This window comes from Podarcis melisellensis (assembly GCF_964234715.1).
Source record: "Podarcis melisellensis genome assembly, chromosome: 1".
NCBI classification, from domain to species: Eukaryota; Metazoa; Chordata; class Lepidosauria; order Squamata; family Lacertidae; genus Podarcis; species Podarcis melisellensis.
The window spans coordinates 121,862,456-121,885,382 of record NC_138528.1 but is presented as its reverse complement, the minus strand read 5'-3'; the positions used below and the strand labels follow the sequence as shown (position 1 = coordinate 121,885,382).

Genomic DNA, 22,927 nt, shown 5'->3' with positions numbered 1-22,927 from the left:
GGGGACAAATTATTGGTTACATAACATACGGATTTTGTGGGCAAGTGGAGATGGGCCCTTAAGTTTATTAAGGGGTGGGAATGCTCTTTGACACTCTTATGTCACATTCAGAAGAGCACTACCATTTATATTCCTGTTTAATGTGTGGAGTAATATTACCACTAGCGGTTCTCTGTGTGCGATTATGTAAATAAAGAGAAATATAATTAGCAAAATGGGTGAGAATCCTGACTTAATCTGAAAGACATGAGCAACTTCTGCCCCCTGCCCTGTCATATATGGGGGTCTGCTCCCACCCTACCCAGTTTTCTCCTGCTCAAAGCGGGCAATAAAGCGAGACGTTCACTGAGTCTTTAGTGGGCCTAAAATGTTGCTTATAGGTTGCTATTGGCATTAAGTTTTAAAAGATCAATTCTGCAACGCTGGAAATCCAGATACTCTGTCAGACTGATTCACGGACTGAGCATTCACAAATGTATGAATCAGTCTGACTGGAAAAAACTATTCATGCTCTGAACTATAAAAACACAGAAGTACACTACAAATAAGATATATATAGGATGGGATTATGCTTGTTCTGATAATTGACAGCACAGGTGGGCAACCTGCAGCCTGGTGGCCCTATGTGACCCCCGATCTCATTTTATGTAGGCCGCAACGACTCCTGAAGCTGCCCATGTTCTTTCATCCAAAAATCCTTCATGCATAGAATTACCAGCGGTAGAAGAATGGCAGATGAAGATGATGGAGTTTATGGAGCTGGCTGACCCCGTCGGGAGAATCCGCGACCAGAAAGAAGAGGAACACCAAGAAGATTGGAAGAAATTTAAAGACTATTTGAATAAATATTGTAATATTAAAGATATGTAACCACTTGAAAGAAACAATTAGGCCTAGGATTAAAATGGAATTAAATTTATAAATAAGAAAATGTACGATAAGGAAAGCTATGTAATATGATTAGGACTGTGATATGGTCTTTTGAAACATTGATATTGGAAACTGCTACATATAATTACTAAGAAATTCGAATGGAAGAGATTAGAGGAAGTCAAATACTATGTTTATGAAGATGGATGGTGCTTAATTTTAATTAATTAAGTGGTAATATGTTGTATGTATCTTTTTTCTCTTTTTCTCCTTTTTTTGTTTGTCTTTATTATTGTTAATCTCTTCTTTTTTATTATGTTTATCTACTGAAAATAATAAATATTATTCTGGGGGGGGGGCGAAATCCTTCATGCATATTTCCTTCTTATTCCCCCTCCTGCTTTGAAAAGGGTTTCCTACTCTCCTTATGTGGTTTGTGGGGATGGGGGTGCATCCTGGGGAAATGAAGTAATTTTCCCATAGTTGGTGGGCTTCTACCACATGCAGTGCTTTTTAAATGGGGGGGTACACATACCCCTAAACATTTTGTGAATCATTTTAAATTTTTTAGTTTCTTCTCCAGCACAGTGAATCATCAGTTCCGTTGCTACCCCCAATGGTGGCCTCAATTTCTGTCACGCTGTTTTTTTAGAAAACACATTTTTAAAGAAAAAAAGCACTGGCCATATGCATGTGTGTATAGCACACTAAAATCAGAAATGCATTAGAATTGTACCACGAGGGCAATCTAGTCCAACGCTTTGCAATGCAGCATATATTTTTTTGCCCATCGTGTAGTAGCTAGATCAGGCTTCCTCAAACACGGCCCTCCAGATGTTTTGAGACTACAATTCCCATCATCCCTGACCACTGGTCCTGCTAGCTAGGGATCAGGGGAGTTGTAGGCCAAAAAATATCTGGAGGGCCGAGTTTGAGGAAGCCTGAGCTAGATTGATGGATTGTGGGTGGGTGGGTGTGTACGCAATTTTATCCTCAAAATGCTTTGCAAACAAATCACAGTGCGCTCTCGTCCATTCTGCCACCTCCTTCAGGCCAGACTGTAAGGGGCCCCGTACTGCCCAGAAAAGCTCTGCTGGATGGCCCAATGAGGCTGTAATGGAATCAGCAAAGTACAGTGGTACCTCAGGTTACATATGCTTCAGGTTGCAGACTCTGCTAACCCAGAAATAGTACCTCGGGTTAAGAACTTTGCTTCAGTATGAGAACAGAAATCGTGCTCTGGTGGCGCAGTGGCAGCAGGACACCCCGTTAGCCAAAGTGGTGCTTCAGGTTAAGAACGGACCTCCAGAACGAATTAAGTACTTAACCCGAGGTACCACTGTATAACTTCTTCATTGCCTTCACTTCCCTAGGTAGACTTGATGATGAGCCTTTGCCAGTATCTGATTGCATTTGACTGGAGTTTTCCTCCACTCTTATTTGAGCCATTGGGCCAGTGACATGTTGGGACAGCCCCATGGTCGCCATGGCAGCCATGAAGTCCTGAGGCACCCCGAGCCAGTCACCTTGGCATGGATGTTGAAGTCCCCCAGAGCCAGCAGTCTGGGAGTCTTCAACACTGCCTCTGAGACAACCTCTGTCAGCTCAGGCAGGGAAGCTGCTGGGCAGCAAGGCAGGCAGCAAACAAGCAGAATCTCTAATTTGCCCAATGCCAGGAACACACACACACTAGATCCCCCATTAACTGGACAGAGAGCCGAGAGAGAGAGAGAGGGAATCTCTATAGCAACTTTCTCTCCCTAACCTTCAAGTCTACCCTGATGCTGCACCGAGTGCAAAGGTGGGTCACAGCTGGGTGAGACCAACTCCACCCTGCTCACCACCCAGATCTCAGTGATACCAGATCAGCCTTCTCATGCATAATCAGATCGTGCATGAAGGAGGTCTTACGGGGAGCCGACCTAGCATTCAGCAACAGCAGTCGCTGGTAGGACAACTGCAATTTCCAAGTTGGAGGAGAGGCTGGCACATGGCAGTCACAAACTGTGCCGTATGCCCCTTACCCGGCCAACCCCCATGCCTCCTGTTGTCCAGAGCCACTGCAATTGTGATCAGCCCTGCTTTCTCCTGCTCTCTTCCCAAGCATATCTTTTATCCCTCAATTTAAAAAACAACAAAACCCCCAAATTTAAAAACAAGTTGAAAAGCAGTTGAAAACAATTTAAAACATACTAGGGCAATAATAACAGCAACAGAACCTTCTAAATAATACCCCAACCCAAGAGTGTGTTCGGCTGCCTCAGCTTTTGTAGCTGGAGTCAGTCAGGGCCAGCTGGGGAAAGCCTGCAAGACAGAGAATAGTTCCCCCAGGACTTACAGCAAAGATGACCTCTGGCTTCCTCAGCAGGCTCAGCTTTTGTAGCTGGAGTCAGTCAGGTCCTGCTTTCCCAGGTCAGGTGAAAATCGCCTGTAGGACAGGGAGTAGGTCCTCCAGGACTCGCAACCAAGATGGTCTCTGGCCTCCTCAGCAGCCTCCCGTTTTGGGTTGGAGTCAGTCACGGAGCTTCCCTCCCAAGCCAGGTGGAAAAGGTATGTAAGGCAAGGAGCAGGTCCTCCAGGACTCACAGAAGATGGCCATAACATGACTCAGAACCACCAAGAACAACAACAAGAGATAAGAACAGGTGAGAAACCCTTCTGTCATAAAGGCTCCATTCCCAGTAGGTCAAAAAAGGAAAACAGGTTCAGCTATGCATACTGTATTATTAAAACGCTCTGAGCTTGATTTCGACCACACGTTATTCATTACTTTCGTTTTTGAAACACTATTAACCAGTTGAAGGGGAAAACTTTACTGTTCATCATTTGCATGGCACTTTTATCCCTTAACTCACGTTGAATGGTTCCCATGATGACAGGTGTTTTGATAGGGTTTATTCAGAAAGACATCTCTTCTGCGTTGTTCACATATACAGTGGTACCTCGGAAGTCGAATGGAATCTGTTCCGGAAGTACGTTTGACTTCCAAAGCATTTGGAAACCAAGGCGCGGCTTCCGATTGGCTGCAGGAAGTTCCTGCAGCCAATCAGAAGTTGCGTCGGACATTCGGGTTCCAGAGAACGTTCCCAAACTAGAACACTCACTTCCGGGTTTGCGGCATTCGGAAGCTAAAACGTTTGACTTGCAAAGTGTTTGGGATCCAAGATACGACTGTAGTTTCATAGTTTGTTCTCCACCCTCACTCCAGTGTTTTGAGTTACGGAGCAAGACGTAAGGGGGCTCCTAATTAAACCCACAACCCCTGCCTTGTAGTTTAACCCAAATCAAGCTCGACTCTATAGGCTTCTAAACATAGTAGCTAGAGGGGCTGCCACAAATGGCTAAGAAAGCTAGGCCCCCTCCAGCTTCCTTTAATTCAAGCCGTATTTTCCCACCCATCCCCTGGGATCACATTCCGAGTCAGCTCTTAACCTTGCTGCTGCAAAGAGAAATATAACGGTAGCGATAATAATAATACTTCTTAATCTTTAGGAATGTGAAGATAAGGAAGGATGAAAGTGTGCTTGGTGTTAGCAAACCCATGCCTAAGAGACCTTGAGGATGTGACTAGATCTCGCTGACTAAAGGAGTGTAAGTAGTTGTATCTTGCCTATATGGCTAGATTTAGTACACATAGTTTAAAAACATACAAGTTATGGGTCGTCGTCCCCCTCCATTATCTGTTGGGGTAACTGTATATGGCAGGTGCTATACAGGCTTTTCTTTGAATAATAAGCCTTTGCCGGGTAGTAATCTCATGCAACTGCTGTATGAAAGATAAGAAAGAGGAGAAAAACACTACCTCTCCATTCTTAAGGAAATAAGCCCTGAGTGCTTACTGGAAGGACAGTTCCTGAAGCTGAGACTCTAATACTTTGGCCACCTCATGAGAAGAGAAGACTTCCTGGGAAAGACCCTAATGTTGGGAAAGATGGAGGGCACAAGGAGAAGGGGACGACAGAGGACGAGATGGTTAGACAGTGTTCTCGAAGCTACCAACATGAGTTTGACCAAACTGCAGGAGGCAGTGGAAGACAGGAGTGCCTGGAGTGCTCTGGTCCATGGGGTCACGAAGAGTCGGACACAACTAAACGACTAAACAACAACAACAACAACAAACAGAAAACAGGTGGCAAAACGTTAGCATCTTTCAAGCAGGATACTAATATACTTTGCTTTTCGGCATAGTTGGTGCTCCTATCTGGAAGAAGCATCATATAGAATCACTGGACCGATTTGAGCAGCAGCTGGCGGTTGTGTGCAAAGGTCGGCTGCACCGATAAGGCTTCTCGGAGTGATCTGTTCTGCCAAGATGGATGGCTTGCTGAGTCTATGTACATTCTTCTAGCGGTGTGGTAAGACTGTAAGCCCAAGAGGCTACGTGGTTTAGACCACAGCGCCACCCGCTTCAAATAGGTACTGCTGCGGTGGGAAGGTAAAAGGAGTTTCCATGCACGCTCTGGTTTCCGTCACGGGGTCCTGTGTGCCAGAACTGATTTAGTCATGCTGGCCACATGACCCGGAAAAGCTGTCTGTGGGCAAACGTCGGCTCCCTCGGCCTGAAAGCGAGATGAGCACCGCAACCCCATAGTTGCCTTTGACTGGACTTAACCGTCCAGGGGTCCTTTACCTTTTTTCACCTTAAGATTATGGGAAGGTTGCTGCAAATGGCAGGTGCTGGCAGCTCTTGTCTTTCACCTCCTTCTTGTGTTCCGATGTTGTACGATTTTTCATCGCCTCTGGGCCAGAGTGAGAGAGGCAGGTGAACAAACAGGTTGCAATGTTGTTGTAGTTATTTATTAAATTGGTATAGTGCCCTATTGCCACAGGTCAACACAAAATCAAAATATAAAAACACAAAATACATAATAAAAACAAAAACAACCCAATGACACTCCCCAAAGGCCTTGTTAAACAGGAATGTTTTTGCCTGGTGCGTAAAGGTGTATAATGAAGGCGCCAGGCAAACCTCCCTGGGGAGAGCATTCCACAAACGGGGAGCCACTGCAGAAAAGGCCCGTTCATCATGTTGAAAATGAGAAAAAGAAGGTACTTTCTATCATATGTGGTGGGAGTGTAAAAGGGTGAAAGACTTCTGGGAAATGATATACAATGAATTGAAAAAGATGTTGAAATATACGTTCGTTAAAAAACCAGAGGCCTTTCTATTAGGAATGGTAGGAAACGAAATTAATAAGAGAGACTGTAAACTGTTTCAATATGCAGTGACTGCCGCAAGGATACTTCTGGCCCAAAGATGGAAACAGGAAGAAATTCTAACAGTGGAAGAATGGAGAAGGAAATTGACTGAATATGCAGAATTGGACAAATTGACTGGGAAGATTCGATATCAGAAAGACCAAAAGTTTATCGAGGACTGGGAGAAATTTACAGAATATCTGAAAAATATATGTGATGTACAGACAACGCTTGTTGGTTTTGAAGAGACTCTGTGAGATAGTAAGAAATATTGCAAAAAAGAGAGTAAGAGGAAAAGGAGTTGGGAAAGGCAACATCATGTTTAGAAATGCGTCAATAAATAGAAATTTTACGAAAGATTGACAGAGAAACTGAGGGAAGTCAAAAATTGAAGAATGAGTGTAAAATAATTTGTTGATTGTATAAAATTTGTTTGGAAAATGAATAAAAATTATTTTTTTAAAAAAGAAAATGGGTAGGTGCCAAACTCTGGACATTCTCATGTGAGGGGGGGGGGAGCCTAATTTCCATTGGGCATAGAAAGAGGCAGCTGAGGAACACTCTCTATATTAAGTTGTGGGTGAACATATCAGACGACAGAGCAATTCTTCAAACAGCTCTTGTTTATTCACAGGCCAGAACAGAACCTAACTGTAGGGTTCAGCCAGCCTGCTTATATAGAGCTCCACTAGAATGCAACAGTAACCATTTTCTGTAACTATCCAATCACTGAACGTCACTTTCAATCCCTTATTTGCATATGTGGACCTGAGTGAAAACTATCTACAGTATCCCCCTGCTGGCCCAGGGTGAGAACTTCAGTACATAACACTATTTCTCCGGCCTTCTTTTTCTCAGGTTCTCAGAACCATCCGTGGTGCTCCGAAGAACCCTTTGGACTCCCTCTGCTCTGGCCACCTGCAGTTATATATTTATTTAGAAGACTTTAAAAGTGCTTGATCAAAAAGTTCTCCAGGTGGTGTCTGAACAAAACCAAAAATAAAATGGCAGCTAAAAGTCACAAATCAATTGAAACCATAAAGATGAAATAAAACCTTTTGAAACAAACATCGGTAAGTAATTCATATTTCTGGGTATAAATGAAAGTGCCTGAACAAATGTGTCCAGCAGGTGTCTAAAAGGATATTGTGAGGGTGCGACTCCAAATATCTGAAAGACCATCAGCATCCCTACCAACCTTCTTGGAAGCTAATATATGCAGAGTATTCTGTAGTTCCATCTCTCTCAGCAATGTGGGGAAAGGTGACTTGGAAAAGGACTTACTTTGTGGCAGGTCCTAAATTGGGGAACTTCCTACTCACAAAGGTGTATCTAGCACAGGGCAGGGGTGTGGAACCTTTTTGGCCTCTTGGGACAGATCCTTACCTGAACCCCACCCTGTTGACCAACTTTATCACAGTGACAGATGATTGGCAGATGTTTGACCCACCTACCTGTCAAAAATCCAGAGGTTCCCAAGCACCTGGGATGTGATGTTAGTTGTGGGGTAGCTGGTCGTGGCTTAGGGAAAACGCTTTTGTGGCCCAAATTGGGACCTGTGCCAAGCCAAATCTGGCCCACTGATTGGATGCTCCCCACCCCCAGGGTCTATCGTCGTTCTTCTACAGCTTTTGCCATATAGTGCCAATGAACCTTCCTACTGTGGCCTTTGACAGTTAAGGTTACCAGATTTTTTTCCATGAATCCGGGGACACTTTTCACTTTCAATGGATTTTGTATGGGGACTGATTTGTAAATCTGGGGACTGTCCCTGGGAAAAGGGGACATCTGGTCAGTGGCATAGCGTGGGGGGTGCAGGGGGGCCCGGCCGCACCGGGCGCAACATCTGGGGGTTAGGGTTAGGGGGCGCAAATCCACGGGTTAGGGGGCGCAAATCCACGGGTTAGGGGGCGCAAATCCACGGGTTAGGGGGCGCAAATCCACGGGTTAGGGGGCGCAAATTACTTGCCTTGCCCCGGGTGCTGACAACCCACGCTACGCCACTGCATCTGGTAACCTTAAGTTAAAATATTTTGTTTCCTGGGACCCAACCTGTTTTTCTGCATTTATAGCAGTGCTTTTTTCTGGGGGGGGGGAGCAGGGGTACGCATACCCCTAAACCTTTTGTGAATCTTTGTACTTTTGTCCATATACTGTATTTATTTTCTCCGATTTGAACTATAAAATGGTTTTCTTGAGTCAAAATGAGAGTACCCCTAAACATTTTTTAAAAGAAAAAAAAGCACTGGTTCATAGTGTTCTGTTCTGTTTGGAATATTTTTACGTTTGTGTGTGTGTTTTAAATCATTGCACAGCAGAACCTCAGTTGCCGAACTCAATCTGTTCCAGAAGACCGTCCGACTTCTGAAACGTTCGACAACTGAGGCATGTTTGAAAACGGAAGCATTCGCTTCTGGGTTGTTGGCATTCGGGTTCCAAAGTGCTTAGCTTCCAAAGTGTTCAACAACCAAGGTTCCAGTGTAACCGTTTTTTCATCTGTTTTTATAACTGGATATTATATTGTTGAAACGTGCCTCAGGACTCTGCTGAAGTGTGAGTAAGGACTCATATAAATAAAAGAATAAAGGATTGACTCATAAAGGCGGAACAGACGTAATGTGGCATTGTGTAAGTGCACGCTCTATAGGTTGAAGCAGCCCAAAGGGGCATGTATGGAGGTAAGGCACTCTTTATGTAAGCTTCACATCATAGGGACTTTAAACGGCTTTTGCTGACCAATATACACCTCCCAACCCTGCAAACTGTTCAGTATGTGTTGGTTACTCACTACCCTTCTCCTGCAATAGGCCTCAGCCTCCAGAGGGCTGTGGCTGCAGTATTAATTCTCCCATTTAGTATCCAAGATCAGATTAAGGGGTTAGGCAAGTTACACCCATCCAGAGCCAAACAGGATCGGAGCTGGGCTCTCTGTTCTAGATGTACACAAAAGGCGCAAGATAGGTATAAACCATGCTCACATCCAACACATAATTTTCAGCACCTGGGCACAGTAGTATGTGGAGCATCGGGTTCCCTCCACCCACTTCCTTTGTGGCATCAAAAACTGTGTCCCAGTTAGCGATGTCCTCAAAAGTTTGATCATAGCTGGCAGGGGCCTCTTACCGATAGAGGCTAGGGGCATGGGGCACCAGGGCGCCAAGTTCTGTTCTGTTTTGTTTGTTTTGTTAATTTTTTTTATTCAAAATTAAAACAAAACATATTATCCAGAAACATATCATCCTTATTTCCCCCCATTTTCCCTCCCTCCTCCTCCCTCCCCCCACAGAACCCACCCACCCCCACCCCCCGACTTCCCTCAGTTCCAGTCTTTGATTTCTCTACAAATGCTGTTTTCTGCATGTTACACAGTTGTATAGATCTTCAAACTATTTAGCTGATTATTATCAATAAAAGGTTTGTGAATGTTTATTCAAAACCAGCCAAGGAGTCCAGTTCGCTTTGTTGCGTCTTCAAATACTTTGTAAAGGGTTCCCATTCATCTTTAAAGTCACAGTTATCCTTGTCCTGTAGCTTGTATGTCAGTTGTATGTCAGTTTTGCCAGTTCTGCATAGTCCATCAATTTTTCTTGCCATGATTCTTTAGTTGGGGTTTCTTCAGTCTTCCATCCTTGTGCTACTAAAACTCTCATGGCCGTTGTCGCATACATGAAGATGTTTTTCAGCTTTTTTGGCAGATCTTTCCCTACAATCCCTAATAAAAATGCTTCAGGTTTTTAAACAAATGTTAAATGGAACATTTTCTTCAATTCATTGTACATCATTTCCCAAATTTTTTTCATTACTTTCGGGTGAAGGGTCTTGGAGCCCTGTCACCAATTCCTCCATCTCCCTCTCTTCTCTATTGGTGTTACACTGAATTCCTTCCCCCCTGCTGGTCCCCTCTCTGGCATCGCTCGGGAGCCCTGCCTCCGCTTCTTGCTCTGATGTCAGTTCCCTGACAATTACCTTACAATCCCACCACATAGGATAAAATGTCCCCTTCTTTTCCTTACACTTCCAACATATATTTGAACTAGTTTTGTATATTTTCCCTAACGGCACTGGTGTTGTGTACCATCTGTACATCATCTTCATGTAATTCTCCTTCAATAGGGAACAATCTGTAAATTTTAAATCAGCTTTCCATAATTTTCCCCAATCTTCCATCATAATGTTGTGACCTAGATCTTGTGCCCATTTAATCATAACTGATTTTACCTCTTCATCTTTCGCCTCCCATTCTGATAGTATGCTGTATGCGGCTTTCAGTAGTTTCAAGAGCGCCAAGTTCTGGAGGGCGCCAGGGAAGAGGCAGAGGCTGGATGCAGCGCCTCCCGGCATCAGCTTGCTGCCCTCGCCCATTTCCGCCATGCCACGCTGAAGCAGCGCTGCGCCCGGAGCCTCCATCTGCTGTAGCCACCACAGCACGAAACAGCCAGCTGAGCCAGAAGGCACCACGTCCAGCCTCTGCCCATAGCTCTCAACTTACAGACTTGAAAATAAGGGACCAGCAGCCTCGAAAATAAGGGATCAGCAGCCAAAATAAACCAAAATAAGTTGAACACAGGTATGTTCAACTTCGGAGCCCCTCTGAGCCTAAGGCAGAATGCCCAGCCAGCAGCCAAACGAAGCCTCAAGCCTCAAGGAAAACCACCGTCACCTCTCCGCTGGGAAGCGCTGAGCAAAGGCGAGTCCCCAGGCAACGCGGCCGATTTGATCAGCACAAGGCATGCAAGCTCTACCCCGCAGTCGTTCTTAGACTTCTTATTGGGTGAGCAACACAGCCAAGTAACTCAGTTGGAGCCTCCCTCCTCCCTGGCCGGCAGGGAGGGAGGGAGAGGAGCTGCTTCCTTTGAAACCTGGGAAATTTAAGGGACATCATCAATAAGGGACAGCAGCGGGACATGGCGCTGGGATAAGGGACTGTCCCACCAAATAAGGGACGCTTGACAGCTATGCCTCTGCCTCTTCCTCCCCGGAGAAGCTGCCCTCCAGCTGCTGCCCACCTCCTCCAGCCCTGCCGGCAGTGCTGTCCTCCCTAAAAAACTCTGGGAAATGGGGGGTTGCTGAAAGGAGCTTTGCACCACGGCGCCGGGTATGCCTAAGACAGCCCTGATAGCTGGGCCTTCATCATTAGCGGGGGGGGGGGGTGTAGGTGAGTTTGCAGGCTGATGGCTTCCAAACACTGTGCATCGCTACCTGTTTTTGAGAGGGAAAAGGGCGAGGCAGCAGAGACTGTGGTGTATTACAGTGGTACAGTGGTTAAGTACTTAATTCATTCTGGAGGTCTGTTCTTAACCTGAAACTGTTCTTAACCTGAAGCACCACTTTAGCTAGTGGGGCCTCCTGCAGCCACTGTGCCGCCAGAGCATGATTTCTGTTCTCATCCTGAAGCAAAGTTCTTAAACTAAGGTTATATTTCTGGGTTAGCAGAGTCTGTAACCTGAAGCATATGTAACCTGAAGTGTATGTAACCCGAGGTACCACTGTATTCTTACGATACGATATCTTTATTGTCATTGTCTCATACAGAACGCTGAAACTGAAAAATCTACATAAGATATTCAAAAACCCCTAAAAACTCCGAAACCCCATTTTAAAATACAATATACTATAGAGACTCCATATACTGCGTTTAAAACCAGAATTGCATTTGGGTAGAAACTGTTTCTCAGGCAGCTAGTCCTGGTCTTTATAACCCTATACATTCTTCCAGAAGGCAGAAGCTGAAAGAGATAATTTCCGGGGTGCGCACTCTCCTGCGCTATCTCTGCAGCTTTCTTATGGCACCTGACAGCATAGATTTGATCTAAGATGGGAAGAGTGCACCCAATTATTCTCTCTGCATCCTTTACAACCCTGGACAGCATTGTTTTCCCCCCAGCATTGTTTATTCTTAGTAACAGAAATAATAATAATAATAATAATAATAATAATAATAATAATAATAATAATTTTATTTATACCCATCTGGGTATAAATCTGGGTTTCCCCACCCACTCTGGGCAGCTTCCAGCACATATAAAAATATAATAAAAGGTCAAACATCAAAAACTTCCAAATACAGGGTTGCCTTCAGATGTCTTCTAAAAGTTGTGCACTTCTTTATTTCCCTAACATCTGATGGGAGGGCATTCTACAGGGAGGGCGCCACTGCCAAGAAGGCCCTCTGCCTGGTTCCCTGTAACTTGATTTCTCTCAGTGAGGGAACAGCCAGAAGGCCCTCAGAGACGGACCTCAGTGTCCGAGCTGAAAAATGTGGGTGGAGACGCTCCATTAGGTACACTGGGCCAAATTCTTATTATTCTTATTCGTTAAATTTGTATGCCGCCCTATACCTGCAGGTCTCGGGGCAGTTACAACATAAAATCACAATATGAAAACACAAAATACATAATAGAAACAAAAACAAAACCCTCCCCAACACATTTCAAAAGAATGTCAATCAGCCAAAGGCCTGGTTAAAGAGGAAAATTTTTGCCTGGTGCCTAAAGCTGTAAAATGAAGGCGAAAGACAAACCTCCCTGGGGAGAGCATTCCACAAACAGGGAGCCACCACAGAGAAGGCGCTGTTCTCGTGTACTGCAGAAGCATCAAATTGGCTCCGCTGCTGTTCTTGCACTGTGCTGAGCTGCCTGCCGCCTCGCCCTCTCTCCTTAACTGGCAATAATGTGTGGGGTTGGAAAGCCAGGTATGCAGTGCTGTCCTTTCCGCCTTGTCCTCAGTGTCGACTTTACCACGGCCATGACTCTTATGCCTAATTTACCTCATCGTGCTACGGGGTTGCTTCTTGTAGCAAGTCAGAAGGATTCGCTCAATGGGAGATCAAATGCTTCATGGTATTCTGAGCTGCCTCTGGGTCAAACCAGACATGGCTGAGGAAGCCATGTTTGTTGACCCACTGGCCTCTCCTATTCATGCATGAAGCAGAGAGCACAATTCTTCACAGCACAAAAAAAGACATAAACCATTAGAAATAAAACATAACAACACACAAACAAAAGAGAAAAAACCAAGAAGAAAAGACCAAAAACTAACACACGTAACAATTAACAGACGAATCTACTTTAAAACAATAATAATTATCAATTATTGGGGATTGGATTTTAAAAAGAGGCGTGCTATTGAGGGTGGCTGAACTGTCCCACACATCGTTCAACATCCTAGATACCTTCCTCCCAGCTTTGTTTACTCCACGGGAGAGAAAATGGAGCTTGCTACCCCCAGTCCATGTGGGGCCTGTCAGCTTCCTTCTGACTTAGTCTTTGTTTTGCCCTTGTAGAACTCACTGGGGGAAAGGATGGGGATGAAACTGGAATTACCGTATTTTTTGCTCTCTAAGACTCACTTTTTCCCTCCTAAAAAGTAAGGAGAAATGTGTGCGCGTCTTATGGAGCGAATGCAGGCTGCGCAGCTATCCCAGAAGCTTTCGCTGTGCAGCGATCCCTCTTGTTGTTCTGGCTTCTGAGATTCAGAATATTTTTTTTCTTGTTTTCCTCCTCCAAAAACTAGGTGCGTCTTGTGGTCTGGTGTGCCTTATAGAGCAAAAAATATGGTAGTTGGCTATCCCTGTCACTGACTTCCTTCCTTGGGGCTTCTTGCCTTCCACCCCAAGAGTCCCAGTGGGAATCCTCTGCTGACTTTGACCCACACAACACTTTTGATGCTGAAATCTGAGCCTTGCTCCACTTTATTTACGAGCAAGGCAGAGACACGATTCTACAAGCTTGGCTACTACCACTGCCACCTCTTGTGTGGGCCTTTCTATTTTAAAATAGCTCTTGCTTGAAATCATGAGGAGAGCTTCCTTTCAGCATCACACACACCCCATGTCCCCAGGAGCATTTTAGCTTCAAGTTCACCCTGGGAGTCACATGCTTCTTTTCAAAGTCTTTTGTAGTCCAGGCTGATGTCAAATGGGTGACCTAGAAAACTTTCCCAAGTTTGTACTTTATACAATAGCATAAAGGTTTCTTTAAAACACACACACACACACTTTTAACAACCCAAGACAGCTGGAATCTCGGGGAAAGGTGTATTTTAAAAAGCACAACAACACAGCTTGAATTGAAATAACAATACCCTTTTGTCGGCAAACCAATAGACTTTTATTTCTACAGTCTTACCGGCTTTAGGGGGTTTTACAGGTCAAGTGCACAAAATAAATATGGAAAAGAACCTGGTCCATTTCCCTTGGTTACAGCTATTCATACTCCAGAAGGGATAGGTTTTAGGCTGTGCACATATTTAGTTACACATTTTTGCCAATCCTTGAGAGAGGGGATATAAAACACATCTAAATGGGTAGTGGTGGAAAACAACGGAATACCTACACAGCTAGATCTTATTGTTATTGCAAACATTTCATTTTGCTTTAATTATTACTATTTTATTTCTTGGTTCTCTGATGTGACTCAGGTTCAAAACGATAAAGAATTACTGTAGGAGGGAGAGGGAATTTCAGCTGGTGCAAATTCTTGCGCCAAACTAACCTCGCTGAAATTGTTTTCTGTGCCACCGTTTTTGTAAAATAATGATTATTTCAGTCAGTTGCTCATTTGCAACATAATGCATTTCGAAAGAGGGGGGGGAAAGGAGAGAAAACAAAAGATTATATGTCAAAAGTAACATCTTATTATGTCATTTTATAACAGTGCAAACAAATGATATGGAAATCTATTCTTTAGATATTTATCATTCTATGCTATGATAAAGACCATCTCTCTATAAATCTGTAAATTTGCTGATTCTATTCTCTTTTATAATATGTGTCCTTCACTAATACAGTACAACAATGTTCCATTTTTTTTAACCAGTCTAGAATGAATAGTGCTTTGGTTTTCTTCCATGATCTTGCAATTACTATTTTTGCTGTTCACAAATATATAATAGTTTCTGAATCAGTTTCAAGCGCTATATCTTTTAATCGTCCAGCAGCAGTACTTGAGGATCATTTGACAAAAAAATTTAAAGGCACAGAAGTCCCGCCCTCTTTTCCACCTGGACAGCATTCTCGTCAGTAATACTGTTGAATACCTTTTTCCAAACCAAGGCAAGAAATGAAAATAATAATATGAATGGATTTTCAGCAGAACATGTGCTCATTTTATGGCAGCTGGTTCAAGGTCAAAGTTCTCCAGGTTATCAAGGAACTCATGTGGAATTAGGAAGAATATTTGGCAGCCAGGACCATCTATCCCAAACAAGGGCCACCCAATGGTGGTATTCTGGAATAAGGCATAATCCCGGGGCCTACCTATAGATACTGATATTGCATAGAATGGTTTTGCAGCCCAAACAAAAGACAAGAGCTCTTAGCACATTCTAGTGCAAATGCATACACTTTACATGTAAATTGACACACTCATTTCACTACTCAGGTAAAACAAAAACTCATATGAACTCCAAAACAATAAGAATTTGGCTCCATCTTTCTATAATATATAGAAATATATAATAATAAAATGGAAGACATTTTTGAAATGTTTTAGGACTAGAATTTCAGCTCTAAGCACTAAGAAATACAAGATTACACCAACTCCATAATGAATTATTAGGTTACATATCCAACTGAGATAAGACAGATTGAAATCAGTGGACAAGTTAGTCATGCCCTTTTATTTTAATGGGTCTACTCAGAGTATGGCTTAGTTGGATACAACCCAAATATATGAAAACCTTATTCCTAAGGTTGTGATATAATGAGGGTCTCCCCCCCCCCAGTATACTGCTAAACTGTACCTTGAAACCAAACCAGGGTCAATTTCGGTGCTGAGCTAGTCTACTGAAAAAACAACAGTGTTTTTCTTTAAAACAAGAATCTAATCTCCATACTCCCTCTTCTCAAATACAAGGCTGCAGCGACGCCTTTGCATTTTGAGAACATGCTTTCAAATTATCGATACCGTACATGGGCTGGGTGTAACCTTGGGAATCTTACACGTTGGTTCTTGCAACCTTTTTAATAATTAGCTTGATTACAGTCTTTTCATTCTAATGAGATCATTTACCTTCTCCTGAGTAATAGATGTGTTGAGAACTGGTTTTCACAAAGGACCTGGAGCCAGAAATTGCCTCACTCGTGTGTAGGTTAGCCACTTTTATTTTCCCAGGCTGGGCTTTCCGTACCTTTGACAGGCATGTGTGAGAGGCAGAAATTCTTCAGCTGCTAAATTCCTGCCTGCACTCAGGTAGTAGATAGGAGCCATCCCAGAGAAAGGGATAAAAAAGAAGACGTCATCTTTGCTTGTTGAGAAAGTGCATTGCAAAGGATCATGGGAAAATCAGTGCAGTGGCGGCACCAGTAAAAATATTTGGGGGGAAGAGACAGAAGGAGGGAAGCACATTTCTGGAGGTGGGCCAAACATATTGCGTCAGGGATGGCCTCTCTAACTAGCCTTGGGACTCTCCCAGTGCCAGATTTATGTATAAGCTAAACAAGCTATAGCTTAGGGCCCCACGTTCTTGAGGGTCCCCCCAAAAAATAAAGGGGAAAAACACCTGGATGTACATTTCCAAAATATAAGATAAAAAACAAATAAAATAAAACCTACACACAGCAACAGTGTTTTGTGTTGTGTAGGCTCCTATGATGTAAGTAATGGGCCCCGCCTGCTACCCTAAAATATCACTGGTTTGCTCATTTCTATATATAGGGTGCCTACATTCTGCATATTTTGTTACGTTCAAATGGCTTTAGATACCTGTTAGGTCCATAAATTACCATATAGCATATATTCAACACAAAAAACAGGGGCAATTTGTTGTTGACAAAGGACAGCTGGTCATATAAAGGGCCCCATTACCTTCAGTAGCTTAGGGCCTCATCTGACCTAGATCCGGCCCTCGACTCTCCCTAAGCCATATCCCTTACTGGTTACCCTCTTCAAGTGTTTTGATCTACGTGGAACACCTCCTTGAACTCTGACAACACCTCTTGCTTGTTTGCATAATGGGTAGAGAAGGGTAGGGGTGTAGAAACTACCCTACTGAATAAAGTTAAAATTTACATTCATTGCTCCACCCACTCTTGTGTCTGGCCACAGCCACCACTGCCATGCCCTCCCCCCACCAAGAGGTTGCCCAGAGAGTTCCCTGCCACTGGTGTTGGATATTTGAAAGAAAAATGAACAATATACAGTGGTCACTTGGTTCTCAAACTTAATCTGTTCCAGAAGTCCATTCCAAAGCCAAAGCGTTCCAAAACCAAGGCGTACTTTCCCATAGGAAGTAATGCAAAATGGATTAATCCGTTCCAGACTTTTGAAAACAGCCCCTAAAACAGCAATTTAACATGGATTTTACTATCAACGAGGCCATTGATCCATAAAATGAAAGCAATAATCAATGTAATGTACTATAAAATAAATAAGACAGTATTGTAGATGTTAAAAAATAAAATTTTCTGCGCTAATGATAGTTATTGTTTGGATGGGGGGCTTTTGTCCATTTCCACAGTCACACAATCAATCAGTAGCTGAACTGGGTTCCACACAGTCACAACAACAAATTAACCCAAAAACGTCTTTTTTAAAAAATCGCAAAAATAAATAGGGGGAAAAAAAGCACCAAACTTAATCCGTTCCGGAAGTCCGTTTGACTTTCGAAATGTTCGAAAACCAAGGCTCAGCTTCTGATTGGTGCAGGCGCCCCGGAAACAATAGCCGACCACAACATTGGATGTTTGGCTTCTCAAAAACGTTTGAAGACCGGAACACTTACTTCCGGGTTTCTGGTCTTTGGGAACCAAGGCGTTTGAGAATCAAGGTACCACTGTAGTTCACATCAACACTCCCATCTTAAACATGCTTCTGTTCTGTTTGTCCTGATAGAGTTAACTCTCAAGTAAGCTTGCTTAGGACTTCAGCCTTATTTTAATTTCCAATTTGTGATTCAGTTATAATTTCCCAGTGCTGACCCTGCTCCCATTTACCATAACTAGTGAATAATATGCAAAACCTCTATCTCATGTCAGGAATATCCAGCAATTGGAGGAAGGGCAGTAGCAGGGGAGGGAGACTTTAAACTTGGAGCCACTCTGCTCTTCTTGCCCTCATTTAGATGGCCCCTTTGGATCTATGGGTTAAATACCAGTTGTTTTACTGGTAATTGCTTGCCCTCCCTCCAATACAACATTACAGGTCACTTCAAAAAGCTACCTTAATGGATGTTTGCAGCCGGTTCTGTACGTAGAATTAAAAACAATAACAGCCAGCCAGCCAGTATTTAACCAGCCCTTATCCTCCCACCCTTCACTACGCCAGCTCTGTAATTCTCCAGAGATGGCTTTTAAATGGGGAGTAATGAATATAGGCGTATGTCTCTCCCTCTCCCCCATTTTTATTTATTTTGCGCTGACATTGAGGCTTTGTACACAGCGCCATTTACTCTGCATCCAATGCGCTCCCAACACTTTTTTTTTATGCTGTGTGTATACGCACAGCCCACCACTGTCCTGGAGTTTCTTGGGAACCCTTGCCGTTTGATGTGTTTGCCCTCAAACCAGCTTCCATTCAAATGGAAAACTTAAGTGACATTCAGTTTGCCATTGAGCTGTGAGGTTTGTACATATTGAGCTTTTCGGGGCAAAGGGTTTTTTTGTGTGTGTGCCAAAATACACTAACGACATGGGCAGTCATACGTCCAGATTTTCCTGGACATTTCAGTGATTTCCACCCGGACTCTGTTTAAGAAGGCGACCTGGAAACTGCAACTAATCCAGAATGCGGCAGCTAGACTGTGACTGGGAGTGGACGCCGAGACTACATAACACCAGTCCTGAAAGACCTACATTGGCTCCCTGTACATTTCCGAGCACAATTCAAAGTGTTGGTGCTGACCTTTAAAGCCCTAAATGGCCTCAGCCCAGTATACCTGAAGGAGCATCTCCACCCCCATCGTTCCGCCCAGACACTGAGGTCCAGCTCCAAAGGCCTTCTGGCAGTTCCCTCACTGCAGGAAGTGAGGGTACAGGGAACCAGACCGAGGGCCTTCTCGGTAGTGGCACCCTCCTTGTGGAACGCCCTCCCATTAGATGTCAAGGAAATAAACAACTATCTGACTTTTAGAAGACATCTGAAGACATCCTTGTTTAGGGAAGTTTTTAATGTTTGATGTTTTATTGTGCTTTTAATTCTGTTGGGTGCCTCCCAGATTGGCCAGGGAAACCCAGCCAGATGGGTGGGGCGTAAATAATAAAATGTTATTATTATTATTATTAATTAGAGGGCTGAATAGTGGCTGTGTCTGGGAGGTTCCAGACATATGGCAACCCTAACATATGACATAGCCGTTGTGCATGCGCAGACAACAGCCTTGTGAATAGGTGTTGTTAGTGGTGGTCTAGGACAGTGTTTCCCAACCTTTTTTGGGCAAAGGCACACTTGTTTCATGAAAAAAATCTTAAGGCACACCACCATTACAGCCCCGTGACGTCAGCGCGCAGCGTCACGCCGGGAGGGACGCACGAAAGTGTAAGTTTCAATTTTTTCCCCTCCCCCTTGCCTTCCTTCTGTGCCAACCGCCAAAAAGCCAAGAAAAAAGCCAAGACTTTAGGGCAGCAGGTCGACACGGAAGAAGCTCCTACCTAAGGACAGGTGCGACGGCCGTGTCCTCTTCTGCCACACTTGGCAGCCCTGCCTTACGGTCGTGACTCCCACCCTGATTTCTCCCCGCAGGTCGAGCGGCACAAGCAGCCCAATGTGTCCAGCCCAGACACAAGCCCCGCTTCCCCACTCTAGATCCTGAATGCGACCAAGTGCTCTGGACTCCCGAGCAGGGTGGGAAAGAGGACTCGCATCTGGTAGCCTCCGGGCTCCTCGCCTGCTCGAGGGATGGCATTGCAGGCAAGCTGCCGGCCGTCGCCATCGCCGCCCCCTCATGCGAGTGGACCTGCCCGGAGTGGTGGGCCGGGGGAGGCTCGCTCTCTGTGGGGATGTGGCCCGCACGCGCGGCCCCGCTTCCTCCTGCCCAGGGCTGAGCTCCTTACCCGCGATCTCGGTCTCGCGCATGCGGATCCCACTTATTCCGAAGCTCGCGCCACTAGCCGGGGCTCTCACACCGTGCCAGGGCGAGGCGGCGCGGCCCACTGACGTCATCGCGGCTCGCCGCCGCCCTCGACTTCCCTGTTCCCTCCCCTCCCTCGGGTCGCCGTGGTTACCGAGGACTGCAAGCTGCTCGGGCGAGCGTGGGGCATTAAGTGGGAGAAGGAAAATTAAAATTAAAACTCGCCTGAAGGCCGCCTCTCTGGATATCTTTCGAATTTTTTAATTTTCCCCGCGGCACACCAGGCAACGTCTCGCGGCACACTAGTGTGCCGCGGAACACCGGTTGGGAAACACTGGTCTAGGAGCAGGGAAACTAAACAGGTAATGCACATGAAATAGGACGCAGGTGGTGCTGTGGTCTAAACCACTGAACCTCTTGGGCTTGCCGATCAGAAGGTCGGCGGTTCAAAACCCTGTGACGGAGTGAGCTCCCATTGCTCTGTTCCAGCTCCTGCGAACATAGCAGTTCAAAAGCATACCAGTGGAAGTAGATAAATAGGTACTGCTGCGGTGGGAAGGTAAACGGCGTTTCCGTGTGCTTTGGTTTCTGTCATGGTGTCCCATTGTGCCAAAAGCGGTTTAGTCATGCTGGCCACAAGACCCAGAAAGCTGTCTGTGGAGAAACGCCAGCTCCCTTGGCCTGAAAGCGAGATGAGCGCCACATCCCCATAGTCGCCTTTGACTGGACTTAACCATCCAGGGGTCCTTTACCTTTTAACTGCACATAAAATGAAGACTTCCACACCCTCTCTTGGACGCATACAACAATGTTTAAATGAGATTTGAAACGTTTCCAATTTTTCGCAATCAATAGCCTTGCGGCTAATATTGCGCATAAATATAATGTCTTGTCTTCTTCCTTTAGACTTCCTGGTACTATTCCCAATAGAAAATCTTCTGATGTTTTCTTAAATGAATATCTGAATATCTCTCTTGGACGCATACAACAATGTTTAAACGAGACTTGAAACATAGTGTGGCAGAGGGGTTAAAACAGAATGACAACCTCGTTCTGTTTTAACCCGATCATGTGTACATAGCCTGATTGAAAGAATTGTATTCCTGTTTTACAGGACTGAGACATAACGTGACTCATCAGTAACCACCTACTGGCCAAGACGGGATCATTCCCACTCTTTCCAACATGCAGGTGTGAATGCGATTGCTAACACAACCACCATAACACACTCTCTTGACACTCAAGAGAGAGGTATCTTTGCGGGTGGTGGCAGCGGGGCGACAACACTAAAGGGGAGGGAGGAAACTCTCAAAACAACCCCAGCGGGGACTGAGTGTGCCTAGTGGCCATGAAGTGCTTCATGACTGTGTGGAAGAGGAAATGAAGAACCAGGTCGGAAGGGAAATGGAGCAGGATATTTGGAAGACATCATTGGCAGCTGGATGGAACAGGAACACTCCACTGTAAGATTCCACTGCAGTTCCCACTGGGGAATCAGCTACATTTGCAAAGATAAAGCGCTTTATATGCGTTAAAACCCCGTGACACCAGATGACTCTGTAGAGTCCCTTCTTTCGCCAACAGGATTTCCGTGCATGAAGTTTACAATGCGCCTAACTGAATCGCTTTTTTGTTGTTGATGTGTCTAGATCCCGTTTGCTGCCTGACAGACCCTCTGCACCAGATAAGGCTATGAGTTCGAAAGCTCACCCTTCTAATCTCAATGGTTTGGGCTGCATACAGACCCTATGTTCAGGGGTGCCAACTTGAACAGAATAGTGGTGGGCCCCAGATAAGCCCCACCTTGCATAATCAATCCCGTGGCACGGGGCACACATACCATTTGAATGGCAATCCGCCCATCAACTTTTGGGGCCCCTAACCCTCTCAAATATTTTATTGGGGGGCAAAGTCCCCTCAGCCCCTAGGAGTGGGCTCCTATGCCTATGTTTAAAGTACATGTAAAGCAAACATGACTCTCCCTCAAACAATTCTGGGAACTGTAGTTTGTTAAAGGTGCTGTGAATTGCAACTCTGTAGGTGGGGGGGGGGGAGACTAGAGTTCCCAGAATTCTTTGAGGGAAAGCCACGTGCTTTGAATGCAGTAAAGATCAGAGAGACTTTACTCCTGTAAATACGTGTAGGTATCAATGGAAAATTATGGAGAACTATATTGAATATGCTGACGCACAGAACTGACTAAACAATTATCTCTTTTTTCATTTTTGACAGCAGTTTTGTACTACCTTCTTCTATTTCTCTCTGAAATCTTGACACTTTAGAACAGAATCCTTTCTTTTTATCATTTTTTAAAGTTTCATTTAGTTGGAAATTTTGTAACCAGTCTATTACCATCTCTCTTCTTCAAAGTCTTTGAATTTTAATTTGTTGTCAATTTCTGTTAACAGCTCTCTATATGTTTACCAATTTATCCTCATATTTACTTTTTTCAAAGATACTGCTTCTAATGGGGAAAGCCACCATGGTGTTTTCTGCTTTAATAAATCTTTATTTCCCCCCCCCCCCCACACAAAAACAACAATGATCTCTTTTATTTTCATTTCTGACTGGTGTTCCTTTGATTGATTCATGGTCTTATCCTTGCCACGTATGTTGTTGTTATTGTTGTTGTTGTTTTATCAGTGTATTTTATACATTCTGCAAAATCTAATAAACACATTTTTTAAGCCTGGGTTTCATATGTCATTGGGAACCGTGATTTCTCAGCCCCAGCACTCAAGCTGCAACGTGGGGGACAATAATAATGATCGCACAGGGCTGGGCTAAGGCTTTCCAAAGCGAAGGATGCGAAGCACTCCGAAAGCTCTGGAGCAATGTGTAAAAGCTAATGTTT

General features: G+C 44.4%; 1 protein-coding gene and 1 long non-coding RNA gene across 2 annotated transcripts in view; one reads left to right on the top strand and one right to left on the bottom strand.

Moving 5' to 3' along the window:
- The window catches only part of SLC39A10 (solute carrier family 39 member 10), a 56,439-nt gene extending 52,930 nt beyond the window's left edge, over nucleotides 1–3,509 (bottom strand). Inside the window, exon 1 of the mRNA XM_081916108.1 lies at nucleotides 3,209–3,509. The gene's annotated coding sequence lies outside the window, so the exon portion shown is untranslated. The remainder of the gene's footprint in view (nucleotides 1–3,208) is intronic.
- The window catches only part of LOC309363716, an 86,656-nt gene that overhangs the window by 1,533 nt on the left and 62,196 nt on the right, over nucleotides 1–22,927 (top strand). The window lies entirely within an intron of this gene.